Source organism: Ascaphus truei, chromosome 5 (genome assembly GCF_040206685.1).
Source record: "Ascaphus truei isolate aAscTru1 chromosome 5, aAscTru1.hap1, whole genome shotgun sequence".
Taxonomy (NCBI): Eukaryota; Metazoa; Chordata; class Amphibia; order Anura; family Ascaphidae; genus Ascaphus; species Ascaphus truei.
Window position 1 is genome coordinate 287,335,761 of NC_134487.1, and position 7,948 is coordinate 287,343,708.

The window sequence follows — 7,948 nt, forward strand, 5'->3', positions numbered from 1 at the left end:
ATTAACAGAGCGTGGGTCCTGCTTCTGAATGGGACTCCTGCTGCATTAATCCTACCGGGCCCCACCAGTCTGGAAGAGCTGCGCAGTGAGAGCAAACAGAATCGGTCCCTCTTTCTGCGTCTCCACTGCACAGTTCTTACAGGTTTAGTACATAGAATTGAAGCAGGGGGTCTCCGGAGCTGAACCGCATTAATATCAGATCCGGGGACCCCTTGTTTCCCGAGGTACAGGCCTCCATATTGGGTGCCCGTATATCCTGCAAGTTTAAATGTCCTGCGTCACGTGACCTGTACTAAAAATAAATAAAAGCCGAGCTTCATTACCTCCGGAAGACGGACCAGACGTCTGTTACATAGTAGATGAGGTTGAAAAAAGACGTACGTCCATCAAGTTCAACCTATGCTAAATTTAGACAACAGATCCTTTATCCTATATCTATACTTACTTATTGATCCAGAGGAAGGCAAACAAAAAACCCCAGAGTCATATCATTCTGTACCATGAACGTTGTCACCAAAGAAGGCAACATGGAGACTTCCTGTTATACCTTTTTCAAATGTTTATAACATTCCTGAAAAAAACTATAGCAAAAAAACCCCCAATAAACCATGTTTAAAAAGAAGGAACTTGCATGCAGTTTGATTGCCACAAATCTAATACAGAGTGCTTTTCCTGGTATTGTACAGGTTAATAAAAGCTTCAATCAGACTTAGAACTATGCAACTAATTTTGACAGATTTATTATAAATCATTCTTCCTGGTAATGTACAGGTTATTAAGAATTTATATCAGTGTTAGGACCCATGAGACGTGGTCTGCCTTGGAGGGGCTCATGGGCTTACGACACTATGGCCAAAGAGTTAGACTAAAAGACCATTTTATTCAAAAGATATATATACTGTATATATACAGTGGTCGACAAATCACCAAAAAATCTACTCGCCCAACAAAAAAATCTACTCGCCACCTAGTACCAAACGTGTGATGCCTGGGTCAATAGGAGCTCGCCACGATGTTAAATCCACTCGCCCGGGGCGAGCAAATGTATAGGTTTGTCGAACACTGTATATATATATATATAGGTGTAGCGGTCATGTAAAATGCCTACAGTCATCTCTCCTGCTGGCAGTAAGGCCTGGTAAGTTGTGGGCATGCCAGCAGTAATCATGGAGGTTTTCCCTCACACCCTGGTGATGTGCCCTGTGTATGGATGGGAGTAGTCACATGCTCTGACTCCATGGTTAGTGATGTCAGAGGTGTGTCAGCTTCCAGAGTATACATAAGGCACAGCACTGAGTCTAAAAGTGGGAGTGAGTGTCAGTTCTGAGAAGAGGAGGAAGAGTTCAGTCAGAGAGTGAGTTATGTTGTAGTAAGCTGGCGTAGGAATCTGTGTCCAGGGACCTGGCACAGAACCGTGAATCCCTGATCTAGGTGACATACCTTTCAAAGGGGAGCACGAGTACCATGATTGGCTAGAGACAACCCCATTGTGGAGGGCAGCTATGCCCACCAGTACAATAAAGATGGAGCTGATCAGAGAAACCCCTGTGTGTGAGAGTCAAGTGATTACACAGGGAGTTGCACCACGGAGGAGTTCCTCAACAGGACCATTCCCATGCGGACGCAGGGACCCTGATGAGGTGGAGGCGCTGCACTGGAACTAGGTGAGACTCAGCACACTACCTCAGCTGCCTGTCTGGACGGGTCCTCCCCACACACCATCATGCGGGAGACTCAGGAGTCCTGTAGCCAACAGGTGCACCACCAGACACTACCACACTGTAATGGGGGCCGGTTAGACCACGGGGGCCATGTGAGATTGGGTGGGTCAGGCCGGGCCAGAAATACCGTTACATTTGGAGGCGAGCTGCTGAGATCAGATCTGTCATCAGGATAGGCTCTAGCTAGGCACACTGGGAAACAGGGAGAGTGTCTGCTGCCACTCTGTGCTGCGTAGGGACGGACCTAGGGGTGGTCAGGGGGCTGACGGGATATTGTCAGTTCGCAAGGACAACCTAGGGGCCTGAAAGGAGTGAGGGGTTTGGAGCCGGGCTATAGCTGACCGAGTCACCTTGAGGCAGTGCTAGTTGGTAGGATGCCAGAAGGGATAGCCTGTTAACTTGGTCAGGAATCCTGGAGAGGGTCTGCGCTAGGCTGACCAAGAGAGGTAGACGCCCCAAGTACTGCATGGCAGAGCCAGAGTACTCTAGCCCATTCCAGACACTTACCATAGGGAGCACAGACTGGGAGGAAGGTGATACAGCAGACACTGAGAGAGTGAGCCTAGCCTGAGGTAGTGCAACACTGGGTCACACCTAGATAAGGTACACATGTGGTGGTGCATCTGAAGCTAATCTTTATTGTACCGGTGTGGTGGCTGCCCCGCAGAGCGGAGCCCCATGTACGATAATTGGTGCGAGAAAATGGCGACCGCAAGAATGGAGGATCCGCGTGGCGCGGAGAACCCAAAATGGCGACCAGAGGCTGATGGGGAGGGCACCCGTGGCGTGCACCCCACTGAAGAGCAAACAGTCGCCGAGCTATCTTTAACCAGTCTGCTCTGGAGCGGAGCGAAGCTGTGGCTGCCCCGTTTTTATCCTGTTTGGGACAGCGAGGGGCCACCCTTGAAGAGTGTGAGGAAATTGTCATAATTGGGGGAGAACCCCGTGAGGAGAGCAAACAGACTGACTTTTTGGGCTTAAAAGCCAACCAAAATGGCGGTTCCCGCTTGCTAGGGACAACGCATGGGACAGTCACAGAAAATGTGGCTGGTGCAGGATTTGCAAAAAGCTGTCCGGGAATGGCGCGAACAGCAGAGCCCCGCCCTGATGGGGGGCATGGCGCGAAAGCTACGGCTGCGCCTGCATGGACAGTGACTAACTCAGCCCCTGTGCTGAGTCAACCGCTTAGTCTATGGGACCCTCCCCTGATTTCTACCAGGGGGAGTGACTTTCAACTATGGCCTGTGGGAATGCACCCACTGGGCCCAGGGACTGATATCCAAACGGCGCCACTACAAAAAGTAGTTCCGGCCGTGAAGAGCAGTGCAAAAAGGATGGTTACCTTGCACAGAGGGCGGCTGCCAGGAGAAGGCGGGAACTAGCCGCGGGAAAAGACCCCCACCCTTGTGGGGAAATTGGCGCGAAAACGCTAACCACGCCCACCAGGACTGAGAGAGGTGCGGCCTTAATTAAGGGGCATGATATTCCCCTGTGGGACCCGCCCCTAATTGCAACCCCTGGGGGCGGGTTCCAGCTCTGTCAGAGAAGGGAGGAGCCGAAGCAGGGAGTGGCGGATCCAGCAACTTCCACCAGTCAGTTGCGAGGAACCACTGAGACAAAGAGACCTATACAGGAAGTGGCTCCTGTACCAAGAATGGCCTGCTCCGCCACTGTGGGCACGATGGTCTCCACCCAACCCTACTCAGTACCCGGCGGGCTACTAGTAGTAAGGGTGGCTAACACCGAGACGGTGGTTGGGCTCTGCCTACAATGCGGGCTGCCCGGAGGCACGGTCAACACGGCGGCACGTTGCCCACATTGCGGGACACTGTACTTATGGCCTATGCAACGTTTATACCAATACAATCGGCTGACCCCCCGGGGGACCAGGCTAGGCGAGCCGCCGAGTCCCCTGGCGCACTATGGATAGGACGTGCGAGTCCCGGAGAAAGGGGACTGGAGCCGGTCAAGTCGGCTGGGTCGGCCTCAACCGAGGCAGTCGGGTCACCTCCTGACCGCACCAAGAAGGGAGAATACTCGGACGAGGATCTCCGTGAACTTGCGGAGGTGACAGCGAGGCCCAGGATAGAACCGGGGAGGACGACACCCCGTGGTACCAGCAGCTGTCAGAAAGACAGGACGTCCCCCGCAGATCGGCGAGCCGACAGACGGAGTCCCGCCATCCCAGGACCTGATCTAGGAGACGGGAGAGAGACGCCTACACCCTTGCGGATGGGTAAGCCAAGCAGCCCTAACACTTAGTTGGTTACAACAGACGGCGAAGCGCTGGAAGGGCCGCGCCAGGCCCCGAGCGCACGTGGAGTGACGGCATCACTTCCGGTGGCGACGGCAGAGCAGCCGGGTGTCGTCGTAGGAGAAGAGATCCCGCATGGGGGTCCCACGCAAGATGGCGACGCTTCCGGTTCAGGGGAGACATCGTTTCCGGTGGCGACGGCGGAACCCAGGGGGAAGACGCAGCGACGCTTCGGCGATTGGGGAAGGTCCCCAATCACCTCAACGGCTCCGAAGCTGGACGGGTGATCTGAGGACTGAGGAGGGTGAAGTATCATCCTTTGAAATATCTACGGACAGCCAGGAACGGGTCGCAGCCCCGTGGCAGTCGCTACACCGTCCGTATGCCCAACCCCATGCCCTAGCTAAAACCCCTACCCCTGTCACACGGTCCCCGGGTTCCCCGCCTAGCCTGGAATCAGTGGACATTTCCTCAGAAGGGGAGGTGAGACGGACTGGGGAAAGACAGCGCAGTGGCGCTACGGAAGGTATCTCCAGGGAGGGGGAGAATTGAGAGAGGCCGCGGTAGGCCGGTGGTTGCCTCCTGCCGTTCCGGCGCCGGTGAAAAAGGCCCCGGGTCGTCCAGGTGGTTCCTACCACGATCCGCACGGTCATCGGGGGTATTTTCACTTGAGGATGATAGGGAGTCAGGGGGGTCTGATAGGTTTAAAGAGAGCCGTTGGGGGCCCCACTATTTGAAGGGTACTCGGCCTGGATGGACCGTACCCGGTTCCTCATCCGGCGAGAGGATGTAGTGGACTATTGGTGGGCGGTGGGAGAGTTTACCCCAGAACAAAGGGACAGGGAATTGCAGGAGCGCTGGCTTCAAATAGAGCATAGGGAGATAGAACCTATGGGTCCCAGCATCTTGTCAGACCCCGTGGACCCTGACGAACCCCTATCCTGGGTGCTACCCGGGAGGGCAGGTAAGGCTGATCTGACTAGGATCAGTAGGGCCGAACGGGCTATAATGGCTCGTTACAAGTCATCCCACGGGTTGAGTACCCGTATGTCCCTGAGCCACTAATGGATGAAATAGAGGAGAACAGGGATAGGTGGCTCAGAGAAAATATTGAGATGCACTTAGTCAGTAAGGGGAATGATGTGGTGGGGAAGAAGGCCGAGGAATGGATAGAGCACCTGATCCGCATATGGGCCATTGGAAGAAATATCCACAAACACAAGGTAACATATAGGCCCGAGAGGGGATTACCACGGCATTACTCAGTTACCGTTCTAGATATGGGGGGTAGGGAAGTAAAGAAGCCGGACCCCTATCACTATTTTTAGGTGGTACTACGCATTACGCGGGTTCGTGGCTGCTGGTCGGGGCGGGCTTGGAGGAATGTACTGTATTCATTTGTACTGCATTATGAGAAAATTTGTGTGATGTTAATTATGTTTTGTGTTACAGTGCTTCCTGGAAAGAGGTATACAAATTTAGCTCCCAGCGAGGACGATGGGATTCACCAGGGGGAGAATGTAGCGGTCATGTAAAATGCCTACAGTCATCTCTCCTGCTGGCAGTAAGGCCTGGTAAGTTGTGGGCATGCCAGCAGTAATCATGGAGGTTTTCCCTCACACCCTGGTGATGTGCCCTGTGTATGGATGGGAGTAGTCACATGCTCTGACTCCATGGTTAGTGATGTCAGAGGTGTGCCAGCTTCCAGAGTATACATAAGGCACAGCACTGAGTCTAAAAGTGGGAGTGAGTGTCAGTTCTGAGAAGAGGAGGAAGAGTTCAGTCAGAGAGTGAGTTATGTTGTAGTAAGCTGGCGTAGGAATCTGTGTCCAGGGACCTGGCACAGAACCGTGAATCCTGATCTAGGTGACATACCTTTCAAAGGGGAGAACGAGTACCATGATTGGCTAGAGACAACCCCATTGTGGAGGGCAGCTATGCCCACCAGTACAATAAAGATGGAGCTGATCAGAGAAACCCCTGTGTGTGAGAGTCAAGTGATTACACAGGGAGTTGCACCACGGAGGAGTTCCTCAACAGGACCATTCCCATGCGGACGCAGGGACCCTGATGAGGTGGAGGCGCTGCACTGGAACTATGTGAGACTCAGCACACTACCTCAGCTGCCTGTCTGGACGGGTCCTCCCCACACACCATCATGCGGGAGACTCAGGAGTCCTGTAGCCAACAGGTGCACCACCAGACACTACCACACTGTAATGGGGGCCGGTTAGACCACGGGGGCCAATGTGAGATTGGGTGGGTCAGGCCGGGCCAGAAATACCGTTACATAGGCACTGTACCGTGTATTTTTGTCAATGGATGTAGCACTGGGCTCTGTCTGTGTTCATGTTTTGTCTCTGATTTAAAATTTATATTGCCATGCTCAGTAGCACTCCTCTTTGACACTTATACGCAGTGTTCGACAATCCTATACATTTACACGCCCGGGGTGGGTGGATTTAATCCCCGGGCGAGTAAATATTGGCCCATGCAGAACACGTGTTGGTTTTTTTAAATTTCCCCCCGCTCGCGCTGCAATTTCCCGCACGCGCTGATGTTTTTCCAGCGCTCGCGGCGAAACAAAAAAAGAAAAAACTCCCCTACCTGCCAGCTGATTGGCGCCCGCTCCCAGCCTTTGTGGGCGCGCGGCCAGGCTCTATATGAGCCCGCCCCCATGAACGGCCATTTTTTCTGCCAGGGGATCTGTTGGAGAGTACGAGAGTAAGTACTCTCCAATCCTCCATCCCCTCTGCTCCTTCCCTGCCTCCTGCAGTTCCCCCTTACTCCCGCTTCCCCCCGGAGATGGTAACGTGGGTGTTCCCCCTTCTCTCCCCGGCACCCGCTTACCCAGGCTTCCCGCGCGGGACGGAGGTGTCCCCCCCCTTCTCCCCCGCCGGCTTCCCGCGCCACTTCCTGATCCCCGCGCGGGGCTGGTTGGGGGTGTTCCCCGCTTACCCCGGCTTACCGCGCGGGACGGAGGTCTCCCCCCCCCCCCAGCTTCCCGCGCGGGACAGAGGTGTGTCTCCCTTCTCGCGATACCCGCGCGGGGCTGGTTGGGAGTGTTCCCCGCTTACCCCGGCTTCCCGCGCCACTTCCTGATTCCCGTGCGGGGCTGGAGATGGTCGCGGGGGGGCGAGCGGGGCAGTGGTGGTGGTGCTCGGTCGCGCGGCCTTTCCTCTTTTTCCCCTGTCGTGTGTGTGTGTGTGTGTATGCATACATGGGAGAGTGTGTGTGTTTATGCATGCATGGGAGTGTGTGTGTGTGTGTGTGTGTGTGTGTGTGTGTGTGTGTGTGTGTGTGTGTGTGTGTGTGTGTGTGTGTGTGTGTGTGTGTGTGTGTATGCATGGGAGAGTGTGTGTGTGTGTGTGTGTGTATATGCATACATGGGAGAGTGTGTGTGTGTGTATGCATGCATGGGAGAGTGTGTGTGTGTATGCATGCATGGGAGTGTGTGTGTGTGTGTGCGTGCGTGCATGGAGGGTGTGTGTGTGTCACCCCGGTCAGTCACCCCGTCACCCCAGTCAGTCACCCCGTCACCCCAGTCAGTCACCCGTCACCCAGTCAGTCACCCCGTCACCCCAGTCAGTCACCCCGTCAACCCAGTCAGTCAACCCAGTCAGTCACCCCGTCACCCCAGTCAGTCACCCCGTCACCCCAGTCAGTCACCCCAGTCAGTCACCCCGTCACCACAGTCAGTCACCCCGTCATCCCAGTCAGTCACCCCGTCACCCAGTCAGTCACCCCGTCACCCCAGTCAGTCACCCTGTCACCCCAGTCAGTCACCCCGTCACCCCAGTCAGTCACCCCGTCAACCCAGTCAGTCAACCCAGTCAGTCACCCCGTCACCCCAGTCAGTCACCCCGTCACCCCAGTCAGTCAGTCACCCCGTCACCCAGTCAGTCAGTCACCCCCCCCAGTCAGTCAGTCACCAGTCACCACCCCCGCACCAGTCAGTCACCCAGTCACCACC

The 7,948-nt window shown here is 55.0% G+C and overlaps 1 protein-coding gene across 1 annotated transcript in view; it reads right to left on the bottom strand.

Moving 5' to 3' along the window:
• LOC142494762 (dihydrodiol dehydrogenase 3-like) overlaps positions 1-7,948 on the bottom strand; it is a 79,946-nt gene that overhangs the window by 42,912 nt on the left and 29,086 nt on the right. The gene's annotated exons all lie outside the window — the stretch shown is intronic.